The sequence below is a fragment of the Oncorhynchus keta genome, chromosome 2 (assembly GCF_023373465.1).
Source record: "Oncorhynchus keta strain PuntledgeMale-10-30-2019 chromosome 2, Oket_V2, whole genome shotgun sequence".
Classification (NCBI taxonomy): domain Eukaryota; kingdom Metazoa; phylum Chordata; class Actinopteri; order Salmoniformes; family Salmonidae; genus Oncorhynchus; species Oncorhynchus keta.
The window spans coordinates 11882791-11909292 of record NC_068422.1 but is presented as its reverse complement, the minus strand read 5'-3'; the positions used below and the strand labels follow the sequence as shown (position 1 = coordinate 11909292).

The following is a 26502-nucleotide window of genomic DNA, read 5'->3' as shown; positions in this document are numbered from 1 at the left end:
CATCCATAACATCCTCATTCTCTGACACCGGTACCATCCCACATACGCTCCTCATCCATAACATTCTCTGACACTGGTGTCATCTCACATATGCTCCTCATCTTCATCCCCAATACACTCTCCAACACCTCTCCTGTAAAGGAGAAATTAATGACTATTTGTCACCCTCTGCTGTTTTTGTACCCCAACAGCATTTATTTCTGTTAATGTTGAATGGTCAAGTCATGTTTGCAAATGTGTACATACCAAGTGCTGCTGTATATTTTACATGTGTTTTGTGTGCATTTATAATGTGGCCTACCTGTAAAATTGAAACATTTAATTAGGGGTGGAGACTTCACTTGTCTGGTTAGTATCTTATCTCATGCATCTTCCCCAGATCTTATCCAGCATCTGACGCAATTATTTTAGTTCTGGGTTTCAGAGATTCAGGCTAGGGTTAGGGTTGCAGCTGAAGCTAGGGTTAGGGTTGCAGCTGGGGTTAGTGTTGAGACTGGAGCTAGGGTTAGGGTTTCAGCTGAAGCTAGGGTTAGGGTTGCAGTTGGAGCTAGGGTTAGGGTTAAGTCTGGAGCTAGGGTTAGGATTGAGACTGGAGTTAGGGTTGAGTCTGGAGCTAGGGTTAGGGTTGCAGCGGAAGCTGAGGTTAGGGTTGAGACGAGTTAGGGTTGCAGTTGGAGCTCGGGTTAGGATTGCAGCTGGAGTTAGGGTTAGGGTTGCAGCTGGAGCTCAGGTTAGGGTTGTAGCTGGAGCTCGGGTTAGGGTTGCAGCTGGAGCTCGGGTTAGGGTTGCAGCTGGAGCTCGGGTTAGGGTTGCAGCTGGAGCTCGGGTTAGGGTTGCAGCTGGAGCTCGGGTTAGGGTTGCAGCTGGAGCTCGGGTTAGGGTTGCAGCTGGAGCTCGGGTTAGGGTTGCAGCTGGAGATCGGGTTAGGGTTGCAGCTGGAGATCGGGTTAGGGTTGCAGCTGGAGCTCGGGTTAGGGTTGCAGCTGGAGCTAGGGTTAGGGTTGCAGTTGGAGCTCGGGTTAGGATTGCAGCTAGGGTTAGGGTTGCAGCTGGAGCTCGGGTTAGGGTTGCAGCTGGAGCTAGGGTTAGGGTTGCAGCTGGAGCTCGGGTTAGGGTTGCAGCTGGAGCTCAGGTTAGGGTTGAGACTGGAGCTCGTTAGGTTGCAGCTGGAGCTTTAGGGTTGCAGCTGGAGCTGTTAGGGCTGGAGCTCGGGTTAGGGTTGCAGCTGGAGCTCGGGTTAGGGTTGCAGCTGGAGCTGGTTAGGGTTGAGACTGTTTAGGGTTGGAGCAGGGTGCAGCTGGAGCTCGGGTTAGGAGCTGGAGCTAGTGTTAGGGTTGCTGGAGCTGGAGGGTTGCAGCTGGAGCTAGGGTTAAGGTTGCAGCTGGAGCTAGGGTTAGGGTTGCAGCTGAAGCTAGGTTTAGGGATGCAGTTGGAGCTAGAGCTAGGGTTACAGTTGGGGCTAGGGTTGAGTATGGAGCTAGAGTTGGGGTTGAAACTGGAGCTAGGGTTAGGGTTGCAGCTGAAGCTACAGTTGGGGTTGCAGCTGGAGCTAGGGTTGCAGCTGGAGCTCAGGTTAGGGTTGAGACTGGAGCTCGGGTTAGGGTTGCAGCTGGAGCTAGGGTTAGGGTTGCAGCTGGAGCTCGGGTTAGGGTTGCAGCTGGAGCTCGGGTTAGGGTTGCAGCTGGAGCTAGGGTTAGGGTTGCAGCTGGAGCTAGCGTTAGGGTTGCAGCTGGAGCTAGCGTTAGGGTTGGAGCTCGGTTGGGTTGAGACTGGAGCTAGGGTTGGAGCTAGGGTTAGGGTTGCAGCTGGAGCTAGGGTTAGGGCAGCTGGAGCTAGGGTTAGGGTTGCAGCTGGAGCTAGGGTTAGGGTTGCAGCTGGAGCTAGGGTTAGGGTTGCAGCTGGAGCTAGGGTTAGGGTTGCAGCTGGAGCTAGGGTTAGGGTTGCAGCTGGAGCTAGGGTTAGGGTTGCAGCTGGAGCTAGGGTTAGGGTTGCAGCTGGAGCTAGGGTTAGGGTTGCAGCTGGAGCTAGGGTTAGGGTTGCAGCTGGAGCTAGGGTTAGGGTTGCAGCTGGAGCTAGGGTTAGGGATGCAGTTGGAGCTAGAGCTAGGGTTACAGTTGGAGCTAGGGCTAGGGTTGAGTATGGAGCTAGGGCTAGGGTTGCAGCTGAAGCTATGGTTAGGGTTGCAGCTGAAGCTACAGTTGGGGTTGCAGCTGAAGCTAGGTTTAGGGATGCAGTTGGAGCTAGGGTTACAGTTGGAGCTAGGGCTAGGGTTGAGTATGGAGCTAGAGTTGGGGTTGCAGCTGAAGCTAGTGTTGGGGTTGCAATTGAAGCTAGGGTTAGGGTTGTAGCTGACGCTGAAGATAGGGTTAGGGTTGCAGCTGAAGCTACTGTTGGGGTTGCAATTGGAGCTAGGGTTGGAGTTGCAGCTGAAGCTAGAGTTGGGGTTGTAATTGGAGCTTGGGTTAGCGTTGCAGCTGGAGCTATAGTTGGGGTTGCAGCTGGAGCTATAGTTGGGGTTGAGTCTGCAGCTAGGGTTAGGGATGAGTCTGCAGCTAGGGTTAGGGATGAGTCTGCAGCTAGGGTTAGGGATGAGTCTGCAGCTAGGGTTAGGGATGAGTCTGCAGCTAGGGTTAGGGATGAGTCTGCAGCTAGGGTTAGGGATGAGTCTGCAGCTAGGGTTAGGGATGAGTCTGCAGCTAGGGTTAGGGATGAGTCTGCAGCTAGGGTTAGGGATGAGTCTGCAGCTAGGGTTAGGGATGAGTCTGCAGCTAGGGTTAGGGATGAGTCTGCAGCTAGGGTTAGGGATGAGTCTGCAGCTAGGGTTAGGGATGCAGCTGGAGCTAGGGTTAGGGTTGCAGCTGGAGCTAGGGTTAGGGTTGCAGATGAAGCTAGGGTTTGGGTTGCAGCTGAAGCTAGGTTTAGGGTTGCAGCCGAAGCTAGGTTTCTGGTTGCAGCTGAAGCTAGGGTTAGGTTTGAGTCTGGAGCTAGGGTTAGGGTTGCAGCTGGAGCTAGGGTTAGGGTTGCAGCTGGAGCTAGGGTTAGGGTTGCAGCTGGAGCTAGGGTTAGGGTTGCAGCTGAAGCTAGGGTTAGGGTTGCAGCTGAAGCTAGGGTTAGGGTTGCAGCTGAAGCTAGGGTTAGGGTTGCAGCTGAAGCTAGGGTTAGGGTTGCAGCTGAAGCTAGGGTTAGGGTTGCAGCTGAAGCTAGGGTTAGGGTTGCAGCTGAAGCTAGGGTTAGGTTTGAGTCTGGAGCTAGGGTTGGGGTTGCAGCTGATGCTAGGGTTGGGGTTGCAGCTGTAGATAGCACCAACTGCAACCATAACCCTATGGTTAGGATTGCGGCTGGAGCTAGGGTTAGGATTGCAGCTGGAGCTAGGTGTTGGGTTGCAGCTGGAGCTAGGTGTTGGGTTGCAGCTGGAGCTAGGTGTTGGGTTGCAGCTGGAGCTAGGTGTTGGGTTGCAGCTGGAGCTAGGTGTTGGGTTGCAGCTGGAGCTAGGTGTTGGGTTGCAGCTGGAGCTAGGGTTAGGATTGCAGCTGGAGCTAGGTGTTGGGTTGCAGCTGGAGCTAGGTGTTGGGTTGCAGCTGGAGCTAGGTGTTGGGTTGCAGCTGGAGCTAGGTGTTGGGTTGCAGCTGGAGCTAGGTGTTGGGTTGCAGCTGGAGCTAGGTGTTGGGTTGCAGCTGGAGCTAGGGTTAGGGTTGCAGCTGGAGCTAGGGTTAGGGTTGCAGCTGGAGCTAGGGTTAGGGTTGCAGCTGGAGCTAGGGTTAGGGTTGCAGCTGGAGCTAGGGTTAGGGTTGCAGCTGGAGCTAGGGTTGGGGTTGCAGCTGAAGCTAGGGTTGGGGTTGCAGCTGAAGCTAGGGTTGGGGTTGCAGCTGAAGCTAGGTTTCTGGTTGCAGCTGAAGCTAGGGTTAGGGTTGCAGCTGAAGCTAGGGTTAGGGTTGCAGCTGAAGCTAGGTTTAGGGTTGCAGCTGAAGCTAGGTTTAGGGTTGCAGCTGAAGCTAGGGTTAGGGTTGCAGCTGAAGCTAGGTTTAGGGTTGCAGCCGAAGCTAGGTTTCTGGTTGCAGCTGAAGCTTGGGTTAGGTTTGAGGCTGGAGATATAGTTGGGGTTGCAGCTGATGCTAGGGTTGGGGTTGCAGCTGTAGATAGCACCAACTGCAACCATAACCCTATGGTTAGGATTGCGGCTGGAGCTAGGGTTAGGATTGCAGCTGGAGCTAGGTGTTGGGTTGCAGCTGGAGCTAGGTGTTGGGTTGCAGCTGGAGTTAGGGTTGCAGCTGGAGCTAGGTTTTGGGTTGCAGCTGGAGCTAGGTGTTGGGTTGCAGCTGGAGCTAGGTGTTGGGTTGCAGCTGGAGCTAGGTGTTGGGTTGCAGCTGGAGCTAGGGTTAGGGTTGCAGCTGGAGCTAGGGTTAGGGTTGCAGCTGGAGCTAGGTGTTGGGTTGCAGCTGGGGTTAGGGTTGCAGCTGGAGCTAGGTGTTGGGTTGCAGCTGGAGCTAGGTGTTGGGTTGCAGCTGGAGATAGGGTTAGGGTTGCAGCTGGAGCTAGGTGTTGGGTTGCAGCTGGAGATAGGGTTAGGGTTGCAGCTGGAGCTAGGTGTTGGGTTGCAGCTGGAGCTAGGTGTTGGGTTGCAGCTGGAGCTAGGTGTTGGGTTGCAGCTGGAGATAGGGTTAGGGTTGCAGCTGGAGCTGGAGCTAACGTTAGGGTTACCTCTCCGTGGCTGTAGTCTGGATGCCTCCATTGGCCACCAGGGCCCAGTATTTCCCCTCATTTGTCCGGAACAGACACTTCCTGCTCTCCTTGTCTATCTCCATCTGGAACGTCTCCAGGTCTGTCTCGTCCTCCTGATTGGCTGAGATGCTCACTCCTGGGAGGGGCCAGAGGTGTGACATCAGTTAAGTTATTTTTATTATATGTTCAGTCCGAAATCAATCCATCTGAATGTTTCATTGATCCCCTAATTCTCAGGGCATGGCCCCTATTTTCTCAATTTCCGCCTGAATTGCGTGCCCAAAGCCTGTTATTCATGCCCTGAAGCCAGGATATGCATATAATTGGTACCATTGGAGAGAAAACACTGAAGTTTGTGGAAATGTTACAATGATGTAGGAGAATATAGCACAATAGATATGACAGGATAAAATCCAAAGAAAAACACCCTGATTTCTTTTGTTGAAAGACCATCCTCTTAGAATGGCAAATATGAGGTATTTTTGAAAATTAGCTCCCTGGATGCAATTCCTATGGCTTCCACACGGTTTCAGCAGTCTATATTCAAGGTTCCAGGCTTGCAATTTCAAAAACAAGTAAGAAATATCAGTTTTAGTACAGAGACACAGTCTTGGAAATTCTTGTTTGCTTGCACCATTAAGACAGGACGCACCTGCTAAAATCCTATTGAACATTCCTCTTTCCGTAAGAAATATTATAGTTTGATTACATTTTAGGATATCTGAGGACTTGTTAAAAAAAATTAGGGGTAGATTTTCGAATTCCTTTCTCTGCATGTTGAACGAGTGGATTACGCAAATCGATGGCGCCAACTAAACAGACTTTTTGGGATATAAAGAAGGATTTTATCTAACAAAACAACACTACATGTTATAGCTGGGACCCTTTGGATGACAAATCAAAGGAATATTTTCTAAAATTAAGTGAATATTTAATCGCTATTTGTAAATTTATGAAACCTGTGCCAGCTGATTTTTTTTTTTGATGTGGGGCACCATCCTCAAACAATCGCATGGCATCTTTTCTCTGTAATAGCTACTGTAAATCGGACAGTGCAGTTAGATTAACAAGAATTGAAGCTTTCAACCGATATAAGACACTTATTAGTATAGTATAGTATATATGCCATTTAGCAGACGCTTTTATCCAAAGCGACTTAGTCATGTGTGCATACATTCTACGTATGGTTGGTCCCGGGAATCGAACCCACTACCCTGGCGTTACAAGCGCCATGCTCTACCAACTGAGCTACAGAAGGACCACATGTTTAATATCCATAATTTGTATGATTATTTATTTGAATTGTGTGCCCTCCAGTTTCACCGGAAGCTGTCCAGCTAGCGGGAAGCCGAGGCCTAAAAGGCCATCATTACAGGCTGTCTGAAATCTATGGGCACACACTCTTAAACACACACCTGTGGATGACCCACTATACTGTTAAAAACCTCTGTCCATTATGCCGAATGCTAATTGCATTAACATTAATTACATACTGAAAGAAAATATAAATGTAACATGCAACAATTTAAAAGATTTTACTGAGTTACAGTTCATACAGGGAAATCCGTCAATTAAAATACATGAATTAGGCCCTAATCTATGGATTTCACATGACTGGGAATATAGATGTGCATTGGTCAAAGATACCTTAAAAAATATATATATATATGTGTGGATCAGAAAACCAGTCAGTATCTGGTGTGACCACTATTTCCCTCATACAGCGTGACACATCTCCTTTGCATATAGAGTTGCTGATTGTGGAATGTTGTCCCACTCCTTTTCAATGGCTGTGCAAAGTTGCTGGAACATGCTGTTGTACATGTTAATCCAGAGCATCCCAAACATGCTCAATGGGTGACATGTCTGGTGAGTCTGCAGGCCATGAAAGAACTGGGACATGTTCAGCTTCCAGGAATTGTGTACAGATCCTTTCTCATAATTTCTATTGCCGCTCCCTCAACTTGAGACATCTGTGGCATTGTGTGGGTGACAAAATAGCTGATTTATATTTATATAATTTATATTAGAGTGAGAATGTGTCAGAATCCAGAATATAAATACATGGTATGTTTAGACAGTATAGAATGTGTCAGAATCCAGAATATAAATTCATGGTGTATATAGACAGTATAGAATCTGGAAAAGAAAGTGGTATGTACAATAGAAGGTATGTTAGGATGAGCTATGTTGAGAATACAGTATATACATTGGGGCAAAAAAGTAATTAGTCAACCACCAATTGTGCATGTTCTCCCACTTAAAAAGATGAGAGAGGCCTGTAATTTTCATCATGGGTACACTTCAACTATGACAGACATGAGACAAAAAAAATCCAGAAAATCACATTGTAGGATTTTTTTATGAATTTATTGGCAAATGATGGTGGAAAATAAGTATTTGGTCAATAACAAAAGTTTATCTCAATACTTTGTTATATACCCTTTGTTGGCAATGACAGAGGTCAAACGTTTTCTGTAAGTCTTCACAAGGTTTTCCCACACTGTTGCTGGTATTTTGGCTCCTTCCTCCATGCAGATCTGCTCTAGAGCAGTGATGTTTTGGGGCTGTTGCTGGGCAACACAGACTTTCAACCCCCTCCAAAGATTTTCTATGGGGTTCAGATCTGGAGACTGGCTAGGCCACTCCAGGACCTTGAAATGCTTCTTACGAAGCCACTCCTTAATTGCCGGGCGATGTGTTTGGGATCATTGTCATGCTGAAAGACCCAGCCATGTTTTATCTTCAATGCCCTTGCTGATGGAAGGAGGTTTTCACTCAAAATCTCACGATACATGGCCCCATTCATTCTTTCCTTTACACGGATCAGTCGTCCTGGTCCCTTTGCAGAAAAACAGCCCCAAAGCATGATGTTTCCACCCCCATGCTTCACAGTAGGTATGGTGTTTGGTTTCATCTGACCATATGACATTCTCCCAATCTTCGTCTGGATCATCCAAATGCTCTCTAGCAAACTTCAGATGGGCCTGGACATGTACTGGCTTAAGCAGGGACACGTCTGGCACTGCAGGATTTGAGTCCCTGGTGGCGTCGTGTGTTACTGATGGTAGGCTTTGTTACTTTGGTCCCAGCTCTCTGCAGGTCATTCACTAGGTCCCCCCGTGTGGTTCTGGGATTTTTGCTCACCGTTCTTGTGATTTTTATGTGGGAGAACTTGCACAACTGGTGGCTGACTAAATACTTTTTTGCCCCACTGTACATACACAGTGAGTAAACAACAGTATATGCACGGAATATGAGGTGACTATATACATTGGGCTTTAGTTTCAAGTTTTGATAGACAAAGGCACACATATGATACACACACACACACATCACTAGCCCTTTGTGACCAAAACAGGCAGTTTGATTTGGCCATGCTGTAACCAATTAACCCATGAATTAATTAATGTTCAACACAAAATGTTAGTCTTATTCGTGGTATCCATGTTGTGGTTTGTATTAGGAAACAAACAATAGCACAACACCACAACAAAGCCCCAGTGAAACAGATTGTGGAGGGCTCATGCCAACATTAGACGTATCCCAGAATATCCCTAAATCATTTTGTTAATCCTTTAATGACACAGATCCCTTACCCATCTATCCCCCGTCCACTCCTCCCATCTCTATCTATCCCCCTCTCTCTCTCTCCCAGTGGGGCCATGCTCTAAGCAGCCTTGGAGTGCCAATCTGCCAATCCATCCAATCACCAAATGAAAGAGGGAAGGGGAAAAAAAGAATAAGCAATAAAGAGCAGATTGTTTGGTCCATGCTCAGTGGGAGAGGCCGACGCTTCCACACCAACCACCGACACGCAAGCTTTAATTTGCATGCACACCAACGGACACAGGCATGCACACACTTAAGCATTGTATTCGGCGCATGTGACAAATAAAATGTGACTTGATTTTGGCAGATTCTGCCAGCCCCTTCACTTGACTAACCAGTCTCATACACTGGGGTCCTCCTAAGTTACACTGAGGTTTCTAAAGCAACTAGGCCTATCTATCCCCCAGTATAGGAGTGTAAAAACCTCTCCTCTATTTGTTTGAAGGGATTCTCATCTCAGCAGTGCGTCACGCTTTATTGTCCATTTCACAGCACACCATCACCATAACAGTTTACGGAGCTCAGCTGTGATCACACTACAGCCCATCTAGAGAGAAAGAGGACAGAAAGGAGGACCGAATGAGAGAGGAAGAAGACAGGAATCAGGGGCCATTAATAGAAGATGATATACCTATCTGATATCTTGAAAGGCGTTGCTGACACCACGGTTAGTCCAGCATACCAGATGCTGCCATTTGGATGGTGGCCTGGTGTTGCACACTGACTGCTACACAGCCCAGGGCAGTGGTTTCACACCTTTACTAGGGGATGCCCAGACGTTTAGCAATTTTGTTGTAATCTTGAACTAGCCGACCTGATTCACCTCCTCGAGGGCTTGATGATTAGTTGACAAGTTGAATCAGGTGTGCTAGCCATGGAATAGTTCAAATGGAACTGCTGGGGGTCCCTGAGGAGAGGTTTGAAAACCACTAGCCATTTCACACATCCCCTTGTGCTGTACTAGTGTAAGGTTGGGAACAGAACCCAGACCCATCTCCACTTTCCTGGTGTTGGCCTACCTGGAAGCCCGTCCACCTGCCTGCCCACCCTAAACTGGATCAGGGCCGACTCATCCATCAGAGAATTTCTCTGCCACCCATTATTAACGGTAAGGTGGCCCACTGTCCCCCTCTTCCTCTCTCAATCCCTCTCTCCATCCCTCTCTCCCCTTTGTATCTTTCTCACTTGCTCTCCTCCATGTCTGCTATTCTCATTTTTTCCACTTTATTTATGCATCCAGGATTGTGTGTGTGTGTATTTGAGCGGTAGTCTCGCTTTCATTTTCCGGCCAGAGCAGATCACTGTACCCCAGGGAGGATAGAGAGGTGATGACAGACATGATAACATATTTGATGCACACACACCACATGGACGCGTTAACAGAAAGAGAGAGGGAAGGCAGGAGAGAGAAGCCAAAAGAGAGGAGTTGGATTGAAGAGAGAGAAGTATAAAGTCAGTTTCTGAGAGGAGAGATAGATAGCTCTCTCTCCTCCTCTCTGCTCTTTCTCTCCTCTCTGCGATCTCCTCTGTGATCTCCTCCTACTCTCTGCTATACCGCCTCCCCTTTTCTCTATCTCCTCCTCTCTGCCGTCTCTCTCCCCCTCTCTGCCGTCTCTCTCCCCCTCTCTGCCTTCTCTCTCCCCCTCTCTGCCTTCTCTCTCCCCCTCTCTGCCTTCTCTCTCCCACTCTCTGCCTTCTCTCTCCCCCTCTCTGCCTTCTCTCTCCCCCTCTCTGCCTTCTCTCTCCCCCTCTCTGCCTTCTCTCTCCCCCTCTCTGCCTTCTCTCTCCCACTCTCTGCCTTCTCTCTCCCACTCTCTGCCTTCTCTCTCCCACTCTCTGCCTTCTCTCTGCCTTCTCTCTCCCTTCCTCTCTGCCTTCTCTCTGCCTTCTCTCTCTGCCTTCTCTCTCCCCCTCTCTGCCTTCTCTCTCCCCCTCTCTGCCTTCTCTCTCCCCCTCTCTGCCTTCTCTCTCCTCCTCTCTGCCATCTCTCTCCTCCTCTCTGCAATCTCCTCTCTGCCATCTCTCTCCTCCTCTCTGCAATCTCCTCTCTGCCATCTCTCTCCTCCTCTCTGCGATCTCCTCTCTGCGATCTCCTCCTACTCTCTGCTATACCGCCTCCTCTTTTCTCTATCTCCTCCTCTCTGCCTTCTCTCTCCTCCTCTCTGCCTTCTCTCTCCTCCTCTCTGCCTTCTCTCTCCCTGCCTTCTCTGCCTTCTCTCTGCCTTCCCCCTCTCTGCCTTCTCTCTCCTCCTCTCTGCCTCTCTCTCTCCCTCTCTGCCTTCTCTCTCCTCCTCTCTGCCTTCTCTCTCCTCCTCTCTGCCTTCTCTCTCCTCCCTCTCTGCCTTCTCTCTCCTCCTCTGCCTTCTCTCTCCTCTCTGCCTTCTCTCTCCTCCTCTCTGCCTTCTCTCTCCTCCTCTCTGCCTTCTCTCTCCTCCTCTCTGCCTTCTCTCTCCCCCTCTCTGCCTTCTCTCTCTCCCCTCTCTGCCTTCTCTCTCTCCCTCTCTGCCTTCTCTCTCTCCCTCTCTGCCTTCTCTCTCCCCCTCTCTGCCTTCTCTCTCCCCCTCTCTGCCTTCTCTCTCCCCCTCTCTGCCTTCTCTCTCCCCCCCTCTGCCTTCTCTCTCTCCCCCTCTCTGCCTTCTCTCTCCCCCTCTCTGCCTTCTCTCTCCTCCTCTCTGCCTTCTCTCTCCTCCTCTCTGCCTTCTCTCTCCCCCTCTCTGCCTTCTCTCTCCCCCTCTCTGCCTTCTCTCTCCCCCTCTCTGCCTTCTCTCTCCCCCTCTCTGCCTTCTCTCTCCCCCTCTCTGCCTTCTCTCTCCCCCTCTCTGCCTTCTCTCTCCTCCTCTCTGCCTTCTCTCTCCTCCTCTCTGCCTTCTCTCTCCCCCTCTCTGCCTTCTCTCTCCTCCTCTCTCCTCCTCTCTCCCCCTCTCTGCCTTCTCTCTCCTCCTCTCTGCCTTCTCTCTCCCCCTCTCTGCCTTCTCTCTCCCCCTCTCTGCCTTCTCTCTCCCCCTCTCTGCCTTCTCTCTCCCCCTCTCTGCCTTCTCTCTCCCCTCTCTGCCTTCTCTCTCCCCCTCTCTGCCTTCTCTCTCCCCTTCTCTGCCTTCTCTCTCCCCTTCTCTGCCATCTCTCTCCCCTTCTCTGCCATCTCTCTCCCCCTCTCTGCCTTCTCTCTCCCCCTCTCTGCCTTCTCTCTCCCCCTCTCTGCCTTCTCTCTCCCCCTCTCTGCCTTCTCTCTCCTCCTCTCTGCCTTCTCTCTCCCCCTCTCTGCCTTCTCTCTCCCCCTCTCTGCCTTCTCTCTCCCCCTCTGCCTTCTCTCTCCCCCTCTCTGCCTTCTCTCTCCCCCTCTCTGCCTTCTCTCTCCCCCTCTCTGCCTTCTCCTCTCTGCCATCTCTCTCCTCCTCTCTGTTCTCTCTCTCCTCCCCTCTGTTCTCTCTCTCCTCCCCTCTGCTATCTCTCTCTGTTCTCTCTATCCTCCTCTCTGTTCTCTCTATCCTCCTCTCTGCTATTTCTCCTCCTCTGCTCTCTCTCCCCTCCTCTCTGATATCTCCTCCTCTCTGCTCTCTCCTCCCTCTCTTCCTCTGTTCTCGCTCTCCTCCTCTCTACTCCCTCTTCTCTGCTCTCTCCTCCTTCTCCTCTCCCCTCACTTTCTTCCCCTGCAATCTCCTCCTCTGTGCTCTCGCTCATCTCCTCTGTTCTCTCTCTGCTCTCTTTCTCTCTCCTCCTCTCTGCTATCTCTCTCTCTGTTATCTCTCTCTCCTCTCTGCTATCTCTCCGCCTCTGTTCTCTCTCTCCTCTCTGTTCTCTCTCCCCTCCTCTGCTCTCTCTCTCCTCCTCTGATATCTCCTCTCTGCTCTCTCCTCCCTCTCTTCCTCTGTTCTCGCTCTCCTCTCTGCTCTCTCTCCTCTTCTCTGCTCTCTCTCCTCCTTCTCCTCTCCCCTCTCTTTCTTCCCCTGCTATCTCCTCCTCTGTGCTCTCGCTCATCTCCTCTGTTCTCTCTCTGCTCTCTTTCTCTCTCCTCTTCTCTGCTCTCTCTCTCCCCTCCTCCTCTCGGTTCTCTCTCTCTCCACCTCTCTGCTACCTCTCCTCCTCTCAGCTCTCTTTCTCCTCCTCTCTACTCTCTCTCCTCTTCTCTGCTCTCTCTCATCCTCTCTGCCATCTCTGCTATCTCTCTGTTCTCTCTCTCTCTCTCTCTCTCTCTCTTCCTCTCTGTTCTCTCTCCTATGCATACAGTCTATCCCTCTCTCACCAACCTCTCTCTTGCTTTCCCCTACAGTCTCTCCTTTTCTAACCCTCACCTTTACCCTTTCTCTCCCAACTCACCATGCCCCGTTTTTTCCTCCCTTACCCTTACCCTTCCCTCTCCTCCTTTATTCTCTTCCCAGTTCTCTCCCCGGGTTCCCCTCTCAACCTCCTTTATCTCCATCCCTGGGCTGGTGTCTGTGGCTGACTGACTGACCCAGCTGACTTTCTGATTTGTGGGCTGAGTTGCTACCGGCTGTGTGGTGTGGGCCAGAGACCCAGAGCTTGAATTAGAGCAGGGCTTGGATTTCTGAAACCAGAAACAGCCTTCAATGATCAACCGCCCTGGTGCTATAAATGATTTAATACACTCTACACCTCACCACTCACCAATACATGGTGTGTTGGAGAGAAAGAGAGAGAGAAAGCTTGTGTTTGTGAAAGAGTGTGTGTATAGTACATGTGTGTAGGTACAAGATGGAGTTTTTATGTGTGTGTCTGCGAGCGAGAAATCTTGTGTGTACCCCGTATGAGTGTCTGCCAGCACTAGTAAATCAAATCAAATTTTATTTGTCACATGAGCCGAATACAACAGTTGTAGACACAGTGAAATGCTTACTTCCAAGCCCTGAACAACAATGCTTTAAGACTTTAACACTTCAAAAAACAAGTGTTAAGTAAAAAATCAATAAGTAGAAAATATAAAATAAAAGTAACAAATAATTAAACGGCAGCAGTAAAATAACCAGCGAGGCTATATACAGGGGGTACCGGTACAATGTGGAGGTTATATACAGGGGGTACCGGTACAATGTGGAGGCTATATACAGGGGGTACCGGTACAGAGTCAATGTGGAGGCTATATACAGGGGGTACCGGTACAGAGTCAATGTGGAGGCTATATACAGGGGGTACCGGTACAGAGTCAATGTGGAGGCTATATACAGGGGGTACCGGTACAGAGTCAATGTGGAGGCTATATACAGGGGGTACCGGTACAGAGTCAATGTGGAGGCTATATACAGGGGGTACCGGTACAGAGTCAATGTGGAGGCTATATACAGGGGGTACCGGTACAGAGTCAATGTGGAGGCTATATACAGGGGGTACCGGTACAGAGTCAATGTGGAGGCTATATACAGGGGGTACCGGTACAGAGTCAATGTGCGGGGTATTGAGGTAATATGTACATGTAGGTAGAGTTAAAGTGACTATGCATAGATAATAAACAGTGAATAGCAGGGGTGTAAAAGAGGGGTCTGGGTAGCCCTTTGATGAGCTGTTCGCTAGTCTTATGGCTTGGGGGTAGAGACATGTAGTGGAAACAGGTGGGTGAACAGGTGGGTAAACTCTGATTGTTGAAAAAAAAGTAACACTCCTTATATTTTTTATGCATTATTCTGCAACAGGTGTGTAAACTGTGTTCATTTGCGTTTACCCTCCACTACACCACTGGTCATCGACATATCTTCCCTGATGTTTCCTGTACTCCTCAGGCCTCGAGGTCATCACTTTCTGCTCGTCTCACTCAGCCATTTGGTTGTTGCAGATAGTAGCACTAACCAGGAACAATGAACCACAGCTACTGTTCCAACCCTCAGGTTGGAGTAACACATCTTTACCTCAGAGCAAGAGGCATGGGCCAAAGACCCCAGCATCAAACACACAGACTGTACACTGAACATCAGATCAGTGGTATTCAAACTTCAGCGGGGGACCCCCGCAGCCCCACCCCAAATCTAATGACACAGTCACACCCTGATCTGTTTCACCTGTCTTTGTGCTTGTCTCCACCCCCTCCAGGTGTCGCCCATCTTCCCCATTATCCCCAGTGTATTTATACCGGTATTCTCTGTTTGTCTGTTGCCAGTTTGTCTTTTTGTCAAGCCAACCAGCGTTTTTGTGTCAGCTCCTGCTTTTTCCCAGTCTTTTGTCATCCTCCTGGTTTTTGACCCTTGCCTGTCCTGACCCTGTACCCACCCGCCTGACCACTCTGCCTGACCTGAGCCTGCCTGCACCTTTGCCCCTGTTGCTGTAATAAACATTGTTACTTCACACAGTCTGCGTCTGGGTCTTACCTTGATACCTGATTGTACTAACTGGCCATGACTGACCCAGCAGACCCGGGCCAGCTGCGCGACGCCATCTCCTCCCAAGAAGCCACCATAGGGAGGCACGAGGAACTGCATCGTGGCCTTATGGAGGGGGTCCAAACGTTGGCTGAACAGCATCACCGGGCATTGGACAGTTTGCTGGAGCAATTCAGCGGGTTGTCTGGGGGGCAGCCTACCACGGTGGTAACCCCACAGCCCCTCAGTAAAACCTCAGTAATCTATCTTCTGGCAGTGCCACTCCACCAACTCGGGAGCCCCGTTTACCCCCCCCCCCCCGGAACGCTTAAATGGAGAGTCGAGCACCTATCAGGCGTTTCTAGATCAGTGTGCCCTCATTTTCGAGCTTCAGCCATCCTCCTTCCCCTCGGATGGCTCCAAGATAGGCTATCTCATCACGCTGATGTCCGGGAGGGTTCTCACCTGGGCTACTGCTGTATGGGAACAGCAGCCGGCCATATGCCTTAGGCTGGAGGGATTCATGGCAGAGGTGAAGAAGTTTTTTTACGCCCCTTTCTCCAGGGAGAGAAGCTGCCCAAAGGCTAATCTAACTCCAGCAGGGTGTCTGCAATATGGCTGACTATGCGATGGATTTCCGCACGTTGGCAGCGGAGAGTGCTTGGAACCAGGAAGCACCGTTCGATATGTTCCTGCAAGGCGTCTCGGAGGTGGTCAAGGACGAGCTTGCTGCACTTTGACCATCCAAATCGATGGGCGACTACAGGAACGACGGTGGGAGAGGGAATTCGATTTTGCACTCATGCCCAGGGATCCCACCTTGCCTCCTCGTCAACCTGGAAGCTCCTGACGGTCTCGTTGCCAAGAGGATCTGAGGGTTCCTGACCTGCCCCGAGGGCTGCCGAAAACGTCCGAATCACCGCTTCCTGAGCCTATGCCACTAGGTAAAGCTGGGCTGTCGCCAGCGGAACGGAAATACAGGATCGACATGAACAGTTGTCTGTTTTGCAGGACTCTTGGTCATTTTGAGCAAGGACTTCTGCTCCACCGACCCTATTGACTGTGGGATTGACATTCTCCCTAGCACCACGTCGCCCGGGGACGTCTGTACCCTCTGTCGGGACTGGAGACTAATGCTATGGATACCTACATTGTGGACTCCCTAGCTGCTGGATTTATCCGTCCCTCTTTCTCCCGCCTGCGCAGGCTTCTTCTTTGTGGAGAAAAATGACAAGATCCTGCGCCCATGAATTGTCTACCGGGGACTCAACTAGAGGTTGACCGATTAATCTGAATGACTGATTAATTAGGGCCGATTTCAAGTTTTCATAACAATCTGTAATCAGGATTTTTGGACACAGTTTATGACTGATTACATTGTACTCCACGAGGAGACTGCGTGGCAGCCTGACTACCTGTTATGCGAGTACAGCAAGGAGCCAAGGTAAGTTGCTAGCTAGCATTAAACGTATCTTATAAAAAAACAATCAATCTTAACATAATCATAAGTTCACTACACATGGTTGATGATATTACTAGTTTCTCTAGCTTGTCCTGCGTTGCATATAATTGATGCGGTGCCTGTTAATTTATCATTGAATCACAGCCTACTTCGCCAAATGGGTGATTTAACAAGCGCATTCACAAAGAAACCAATGTCGTTGCACCAATATGTATCTAACCATAAACATCAACGCCTATTTTAAAATCAATACACAAGTATATATTTTTAAACCTGCATATTTAGTTAATATTGCCTGCTAACATGAATTTCTTTTAACTAGGGAAATTGTGTCACTTCTCTTGCGTTCTGTGCAACAGAGTCAGGGTATATGCAGCAGTTTGGGTCACCTGGCTCGTTGCGAACTGTGTGAAGACCATTTCTTCCTAACAAAGACAGCCAACTTCGCCAAACGGGGGATGATTTAACAAAGCGCATTTGTGAAAAAAGCACAATCGTTGCACGGATGTACCTAACCATAACATCAATGACTTTCTTAAAATCAATACACAGAAGTTCATTTTTTTAAACCTGCATATTTAGTTAAAGGAAATTAATGTTAGCAGGCAATATGAAACTAGGGAAATTGTGTCATTTCTCTTGTGTTCTTTGTACTCAGTCAGGGTATATGTAACCGTTTGGGCCACCTGGCTCGTTGCGAACTAAGTTGCCAGAATTGTACATAATTATAACATAACATTGAAGGTTATGCAATGTAACAGCAATATTTAGACTTCTGGATGCCACCCGTTAGATAAAATACTGAAAGAATAAACATTTTGTTTTCGAAATGATAGTTTCTGGATTTAACCATATTAATGACCTAAGGCTCGTATTTCTGTGTGTTATTATATTATAATTAAGTCTATGATTTGATAGCTCAGTTGGTAGAGCATGGCGCTTGTAACGCCAGGGTAGTGGGTTCTATCCCCGGGACCACCCATACGTAGAATGTATGCACACATGACTGTAAGTCGCTTTGGATAAAAGCGTCTGCTAAATGGCATATATTATATTATTATAGAGTAGTTTGACTGGGGGGCGTTGATTACCGGGTGTTCTTTCCCAACACCGTCCACTCCGGGGTCCTGGAGTTGGACCACTCCTCCAGGCTGGCCTGCCACACGGGCGCCCATCAGTCTCTGGCCTTTGTGCGACAGCACTTTTGGTGGCCTACCATGGTCCCGGACGTGTCCGCATTTGTCGCCTCTTGCACAGTTTGTGCACAGAACAAGACTCAACGGCAAGCTCCAGCTGGTCTCCTCCAACCTTTGCCTGTCCCCCACCGTCCCTGGTCTCACACCTCCCAGGACTTTGTCACGGGTTTTCCCCCATCTGAAGGCAACACCACCATCCTGACCGTGGTGGATCGGTTCTCCAAAATCGCCCACTTCATTCCTCTCCCCAAACTACCCTCTGCAAAAGAGACGGCCCAGCTCATGGTGCAGCACATCTTCTGTATCCATGGGCTGCCCGTGGACATGGTCTCTGTTTCGCCTCTCTTTGTGCTGTCTCCACCCCCTCCAGGTGTTGCCCATCTTCCTCATTATCCCCTATGTATTTTTACCTGTGTTTTCTGTTTGTCTGTTGCCAGGTCGTCTTGTTTGTCAAGCCAACCAGCGTTTTTGTGTCAGCTCCTGCTTTTCCCTTCTCTCTTTTCTCATCCTTCTGATTTTTGACCCTTGCCTGTCCTGACCCAGTACCCACCCACCTGACAACTCTGCCTGCCCCTGAGGCTGCCTGCCATTCTGTACCTTTGCCCCTGTTGCTGTAATAAACACTGTTACTTCAACATGGTCTGCATCTGGATCTTACTCAATTAAATTATATTTTTCTGATTATCTTTCTCAAAAATATTTGTGTATTGTCCCATGACTAAAAGTATGTGGACACCTGCTTGTCGAACATCTCATTACAAAATCATGGGCATTAATATGGAGTTGGTCCCCTCTTTGCTGCTATAACAGCCTCTACTCTTCTGGGAAGGCTTTCCACTAGATGTTGGAACATTGCTCTGAGGACTTGCTTCCATTCAGCCACAAGAGCATTAGTGAGGTTGGGCACTGATGTTAGGTGATAAGGCCTTTTTTTAAAGTTTAGTTTATTAATTCAACCATTAAAAGAAAACACAACGTAAAAGCCATACATGCACATGAATAAAATCATGGAGGATAACACACAAAGTCTGGGATTTATTATCATTGTGGTCCTCTTGAGACAAGATGGAACACAGTATGGCAGTGAAATAATAAAACATAAACATAAAAGAAGAACATCTATCTCATCATTCCAGTTACATCATAGGGGTTATTCATATGGGCACCAGAGGACATCAAACATATTTTTACTTTATTTTTAAAGCTTCCCAGAGAGGACGTTGTTTTTATAGGCAGAGGCAACTCATTCCACTCTGAGGCTCCAGTATACAAGAAAGTACCTTTCCCAGCATTACCCAGTATAAGCACACATCAGCAACACCTGATCTGATGCTGTGATTGTGTGCATCCCTAACACGATGAAAGTAATCACTTAGATATCTGGGTGCAGGACCATAAATACTCCTGTAAAACAAACCTAGTCTAATCTGGGACACCCTAGCCTCAACAGACAGAACCATAAATACTCCTGTAAACCAAACCTAGTCTAATCTGGGACACCCTAGCCCAGAGGTGGGCAAACTTTTTGACTCGCGGGCCACAATGGGTTCTAAAATTTGACAGAGGGGCCGGGCCAGGAGCATTTGGAGGGAGTGTTTGGGCCGGATATACTAAAGCATTAAATGTAGTGTGTGCAAACCTCATAGCACAGTAAGAACACTACAACCCAATTTATTAACTGTCTTTCAAATGTGAAAAATAGCCCTTATCAGTTAATAAATTTGTCTCAAGGAATATGCAAGATATGGCATTTACATACTATTTCGCAGATACTGGGAGGAGGAAATGTAAATAGATTAAAATAACATACGCACTGTGATTTATCAAGATTGCGTCTGTTTTTAATAAGTTTCAATCGAAGGTGCACAGTTAAAGAAATCAACATTTATTGAAAAATGGAATCACTTTCAACATTCAAAACATATTATTACACAATGAAATACTCAAGCTCAATATCTACTCCGCAAAATCATGGATGGATTGTCCTGACCGCGCGCTCTACAAACTCGCCACGGACGCCCTCGCCTTCACGCGCAAACAGTACACGTGTATCGTTGCCAAGCACACAGACATAGGCTGTATTAAATATCCTACCTGCAGCTGAAAATTTAAATTTAAATTAAGAGCGATGTGCGGCGTGTTAATTAAGCTACTGTACCGCTGCTGTGCGTAAATGCGCATTGCTCTTAATTAAAAGACGCACTTCCAAACTTTCCATATGCATTTTTTCATAACACAGCAGAAAAACTCACCATTTCAGTGGGAACAGTGTTGTTGGTCTCCCTTTTTTGCCAGTGCATCAAAGTCTGGAGTTAGTTTTGTTGTGGCAATTCTCAGGACAGATCTGAGGTGTTGGTCAGTTAACTTGGATCTGTGATGGGCTTTTGTTGAGTCAAGTTCTGTTGACTCTGTAAATTAGCTGCCAACCTCTGAGCAGTAGCCGCCCGTTCTTGTGTTGACTGCTTGCTAGCATAGTTTGCATGCTTCGTGGCAAAGTGACGGCTGATATTGTACTCTGAAAACCGCAACAGCTTCTTGGCATATCAGACATACAGCCGTTGATCGGACTTCAGTGAAGAAGTATTTTGTTGTCCACTCCTTATTAAACACTCGGCATTCGCTGTCCACTTTCCTTCTCTTTGGTCCGCTCATTTTCACAGAAGGGCTTAATGGTGACGTGAAACGAAGTGAAAATTAAAGTGAAATAAAGATAAATACGCGCCACTCCAACAACGGTCAATGTGTTTTGAGTGCGCCATTTATTGGGGAAACGTGGGCATTGCAGGGAAAGGGGGAAAAAGGAGGTTTTTACTATAATTTGGACAAATTCGGCAGGCCGGATTAAAAAGCCTAATGGGCCGTATGTGGTCAGCGGGCCGTAGTTTGCCCATGTCTGCCCTAGCCTCAACAAGCAGCCAGTTTAGTTCCTGAAAGCAGCTCCTGCCTATGTGAATACATGGACTCACAGTCAATACTACCCTGAGCATCTTATTCTGGCCTATCTGGAGCTTCCCCTTCATAAATTTAGATAAGCCCCCAAAACAGGAAGTACTAGCATAGTCAAAATGGCATTGAATGAGGGCAGTAGCTAGCACTTTCATGGCGTCCTTATCAAGCAGCTTGGACTTCCTAGCCAAAAACTTACTCCTGGCATTAACCTTCCCTAGCACCTTATTGGCCATACTCACACCTCCCAAGCTTCCATCAAGGATACATTCCAAGTAGCTAACAGAGGTTTTAGTAGTCAGCACCTCACCCCCTAACTCCACCCTGATTTCAGACGACCTACACAATTTATGTCTGAATCCAAAAATAATTGCTTCAGTTTTCCCTAAGTGAAGAGATAGCTTATTATCTCCAAGCCATTTGCTAATGTTAGTAAGCTCTGTGCTAAGTATGCTCTCCAACATAGTTTTACTTTTGTGAGACACCAGAAGTGTAGAGTCATCCTTATAAAGACAAATACGACAAGAACAAGCATATTTCATATCATTAATATACAATAAAAACAGCAGAGACCCAAGCACGCTCCCCTGTGGAATGCCACAACTCATTGGTTTTTGCCTGAGACAGTTTATTTTAAATGTTTAAACGTAACCTTTATTTAACCAGGAAGGGCTCATTGAGATTTAAAATCTATTTTGTCCTGGCCAAGATAAGCAGCACCAAGTCATTACAAAAATTACAGACAAACAACATGAAAAACTACAAGTATTCTCGTAAAAACCATAGAATTCACAAGAGTATAACAAAATCAAAAACAGCAAATTAAAAACATTGACAGGTCAGGGAATCAGTCTCAAGATCATTCATCAGTGATTTAAAAATACCAATCGGGACAAGTTCTTCCAGTTTTAAAGTATTTTGTGCATGGTGCTCTTAGGCTTGTGTGCGGCTGCTTGGCCATGGAAACCCATTTCACGAAGCTCCCGACTAACAGTCCTGCTGATGTTGCTTTCAGAGGAAGTTTGGAACTCGGTAGTGAGTGTTGCAACCAAGGACAGACAATTTTTACGAGTTACGCGCTTCAGTTCTAGGTGGTCCCGTTCTGTGAGCTTGTGTTGCCTACCATTTCGTGGCTGAGCCGTTGTTCCTCCTAGATGTTTCCACTTCACAATAACAGAACTTACAGTTTACCGGGGCAGCTCTAGCAGGGCAGTAATTTGACGAACTGACTTGTTGGAAAGATGGCATCCTATGACAGGTGAGGTTGAAATAGACTAATCCACTAATTTGAAGGGGTGTCCACATACTTTTGTATATATATATATAGTGTATGTCCTCTTAATTTTTAATTTTTAATTTTAATTTTTTGTTCCAAGATTTATTTTAATTATTTGGCGACCCCATTACAGTTTGGGTCACGACCTCGACTTTGTATAATACTCCTGCTCTAGATCCTTGTAAAGATTTACTCTAGATTAGAGGTCGACTTTTTTTTATTTTATTTTATTATTATTGATTTTTTACATCTTCATTTAATCTTTATTTAACTAGGCAAGTCAGTTAAGAACACATTCTTATTTTCAATAACAGCCTAGGAACAGTGGGTTAACTGTCTTGTTCAGGGGCTGAACGACAGATTTTTACCTTGTCAGCTCAGGGATTCAATCTTGCAACCTTACGGTTAACTAGTCCAACGCTCTAACCACCTGCCTCACAAGGAGCCCGCCTGTTACGCAAATGCAGTAAGAAGCCAAGGTAAGTTGCTAGCTAGCATTAAACTTGATCAATCATAATCACTAGTTATAACTACACATGGTTGATGATATTACTAGTTTATCTAGCGTGTCCTGAAACGGGACCGTCATTGCTTCAACGTGTACTTAACCATAAACACCAATGCCTTTCTTAAAATCAATACACAGAAGTATATCAATCCAGGTTAGCAGGCAATATTAACCAGGTGAAATTGTGTCACTTCTCTTGCGTTCATTGCATGCAGAGTCAGGGTATATGCAACAGTTTGGGCCGCCTGGCTCATTGCAAACTAATTTGCAAGAATTTTACGTAATTATGACATAACATTGAAGGTTGTGCAATGTAACAGGAATATTTAGACTGATGGATGCCACCCGTTAGATAAAATACATCTTGTTTTCGAGATGATAGTTTCCGGATTCGACCATATTAATGACCTAAGGCTCGCATTTCTGTGTGTTATTATGTTATAATTAAGTCCATGATTTGATAGAGCAGTCTGACTGAGCGGTGGTAGGCACCAGCAGGCTCGTAAGCATTCATTCAAACAGCACATTCGTGCATTTTGCCAGCAGCTCTGCTGCTTATGACTTCAAGCATATCAACTCCCGAGCTTAGGCTGGTGTAACGATGTGATGTGAAATGGCTAGCTAGTTAGCGGGGTGCGTGCTAATAGCGTTTCAAATGTCACTTGCTCTGAGACTTGGAGTAGTTGTTCCCCTTGCTCTGCATGGGTAACGCTGCTTCGAGGGTGGCTGTTGTCGATGTGTTCCTGGTTCGAGCCCAGGTAGGAGCGAGGAGAGGTACGGAAGCTATACTGTTACACTGGCAATACTAAAGTGCCTATAAGAACAACCAATAGTCAAAGGTATATGAAATACAAATGGTATAGAGAGAAACAGTCCTATAATTCCTATAATAACTACAACCTAAACCTTCTTACGTTGGAATATTGAAGACATTCAATATTCCATATGAAACCACCAGCTTTCATATGTTCTCATGTTCTGAGCAAGGAACTGACACGTAGTTTTCTTACATGGCACATATTGCACTTTTACTTTCTTCTCCAACACTTTGTTTTTGCATTTTTAAACCAAATTGAACATGTTTCATTATTTATTTGAGGCCAAATTGATTTTATTGATGTATTATATTAAGTTAAAATAAGTGTTCATTCAGTATTTTTGTAATTGTCATTATTACAAATACATTTTAACAATCGGCCAATTAATCGGTATCGGCTTTTTTTTGTCCTCCAATAATCGGTATCGGTATCGGCGTTGAAAAATCATAATCGGTCAACCTCTACTCTATATTCAATCTCGATTTTAACAGATGAGATACTAATAACATGGTAGATTCTGGAATCAGTTACCGGGTCTATGATAATGCAGTTGTTTGTCGCTTGGGCAATGGGAAAGAGACATTATTCTGTAGTGGGTTTCAAAAGCACTCTATAGTTGGGGCAGCAGGGTAGCCTAGTGGTTAGAGCTTTGGACTACTAACTGAAAGGTTGCAAGTTCAAATCTGTCGTTCTGCCTCTGAACAGGCAGTTAACCCACTGTTCTTAGGCCGTCATTGAAAATAAGAATTTGTTCTTAACTGACTTGCCTCGTTAAATAAAGTTAAAGAAGAAGGGATACTTCAGCATTTCTACTTCCCCAGTGTCAGATGAACTTGTGGATACCATTTTTAAAGTCTCTGCGTGCAGTTTGAAGGAAGTTGCTAACTAGTGTTAGCGCAATGACTGGAAGTTTTTATGTAACTGCTAGTTAGCATTGGCTCACGAAACTACCTCTAGCTTCCTTCATACTGGATGCAGAGAAATAAAAATGCTATCAATGAGTTCATCTGACTCTGGGCAAGTATATAAAGGGCTTCATTGCCAACATCCTAAAATATTCCTTTAAGCTACTGTAAGGAAGCAGTGGAATTTTACTACTAAAAGCCCTATAACAACACAATAATAAAATGTTAGAAACAGAACAATCAATCAACGCATGCACACTCGCACGCACACACACACATGACACCATATCAACTGTGTTCATCTGGTCTTCGAGGAAACACCCAACCTCAGGCAATATGACAAGGTAAGGAACCTGAAAACTACATTACCCATAATTATGGAACAGTCCCTATCGGCTGTCAAACATCCCTATCGAGTGGCAGTGGTATGAGTCCATGCATATTCATTACGGCCACTAATGTTTTTCCTGTACATCTGAAAGCTCAGTTACCACAGTAGGTATCAAGTGGTACGAGAATTATGTGGGAGTAGTAGTAGCAGTAGTTGTAGTAGTAGCAGTTGTAAGAGTAGTTTTAGAGAGGAGAGAGAGAAACTAAAAACAGAAAGACAATGTAAGAGGTGTGTACTGTTTATTTATGTGTGTGTGATGCACATGTTCATACTGTGTTTCCTCTACTGTGTATGTGGTGTAGGTCTTACCTTGCCGTATAGACACATATTTACTGTTGGCTGCCATCAGCACCACCTGAGGGTGGCTCTCCTCCAGGTCGAACAGCTCGTCCTTCCCCGACTTGCTGCACCTGCCAGACCTCAGTGTCCCCGTGGGGCCCATGGGACTCAGGTACTTCCCCTCACAGTCCTTAAACGCCAGCTTCCCACACTTCAGCTCCAGTGTGTACCCCGTGCCCCTCCCACTCTCCGCTGACAGCTTCCCATCGTTGACTAGGTAACGGCTGTCACATGAGCCGGTACTTCCCATCCCGGTAGACAAGTGTCAGGAGCGCTGCCACCCCCCTCCCCCCCCGAATGTTCCGGTCCACAGCGATCTCACCATTGCTGGGTGAGAGGTGGGCGTAGCGCTTGCGGGCTATACTGAGCAGGTTGGCCTGCGGGTGGAGTGCCAGGTGTACTGTCCATAGCTCTGCCTCTGTCATCACCTGGGTGAAGCAGGACAGGTAGTCACAGGAACCTCCAAAGAACCTCAGATAGGGTTCAGACTGCAGTGCCCCGCGGCCGTCTGATTGGGCAGCGATCAGGAAGCGGCAGTCTCTGTTCTGGACCTCTGCCTCGCAGGTGACCTTGCCATCCTTGTCGGAGGCCAGGAAGTAGACCACCTGGGGGTCCGCTTCTAACATCCACACCTGCTTCCTCTTCAGACTGGGACCAGTCTAGACAGGACACAGTAAGACTAAACTGTGTCAGATGACGTATCTCACCTTGAAGCCAAAGGCCTCTGCAGTGAGGTAGCAACTCTCATGATTGATCAGACCAAACTGCAGTTTCAGTGGACAGTTTGACCTGTTAGTGGGCATCCTGACCTGGAGAGGGTGAGAGGGGAGGAAGGGAAGAGGGCGGAGGTTATAGGGGAATGACAAGTATGGCGAGAGGTGAGGTACGAGGGGTCGGCAGAATGAGGCAATGAAATATGAGAAGAAATCAATGAAGAAGGTAGGTACAGTGCCTTGCGAAAGTATTCGGCCCCCTTGAACTCTGCGACCTTTTGCCACATTTCAGGCTTCAAACATAAAGATATAAAACTGTATTTTTTTGTGAAGAATCAACAAGTGGGACACAATCATGAAGTGGAACGACATTTATTGGATATTTCAAACTTTTTTAACAAATCAAAAACTGAAAAATTGGGCGCCTCCCACTCAATCATTCCCTTAGTCTCTGTTTCACTCAATGACTTTCTCCCTCAATGTCTGCCTCCCACTCAATCATTCCCTTAGTCTCTGTCTCACTCAATGACCCTCTCTCTCAATGTCTGCCTCCCACTCAATCATTCCCTTAGTCCCTGTCTCACTCAACGACCCTCTTCCTCTATTCTTCACTCACTCTGTCTGCCTGTCTGCCTGCCTGTCACCAGTCTCTCTCTCTCTCTTTCTCTCAGCCAGTCTCTCTGTTTCTCTAAATCCCTGTTCTTTCCTTCTCTCCCAGTTCCTGTCTATGAGATTACTGAGCCACTGGTCTCATGACCAGTCTCCAACTCTGGCCTTAGTGATCAGTCACCCAACCAGTCAGCCAGACAGTCAGTCCGCCAGTCAGTCACCCAACAGGTCAGCCAGTCAGCCAGATACACCCAGCTTTACGGTCCTTACCTTCTCATTCACCTCTTCATCTCTCTCCCTCTCTTCTTACCGCTCTGTCACTTTCTGCCTCCCACGGTCTGTCACTTTCTGCCTCCCACGGTCTGTCACTTTCTGCCTCCCACGGTCTGTCACTTTCTGCCTCCCACGGTCTGTCACTTTCTGCCTCCCACGGTCTGTCACCTTCTGCCTCCCACGGTCTGTCACTTTCTGCCTCCCACGGTCTGTCACCTTCTGCCTCCCACGGTCTGTCACTTTCTGCCTCCCACGGTCTGTCACTTTCTGCCTCCCACGGTCTGTCACTTTCTGCCTCCCACGGTCTGTCACTTTCTGCCTCCCACGGTCTGTCACCTTCTGCCTCCCACGGTCTGTCACTTTCTGCCTCCCACGGTCTGTCACCTTCTGCCTCCCACGGTCTGTCACTTTCTGCCTCCCACGGTCTGTCACC

General features: G+C 47.5%; 1 pseudogene; it reads right to left on the bottom strand.

Moving 5' to 3' along the window:
* Window positions 1-4455: 4455 nt before the first annotated feature.
* Window positions 4456-25277, bottom strand: LOC118377723 (fascin-2-like; annotated as a pseudogene).
* Window positions 25278-26502: the final 1225 nt, after the last annotated feature.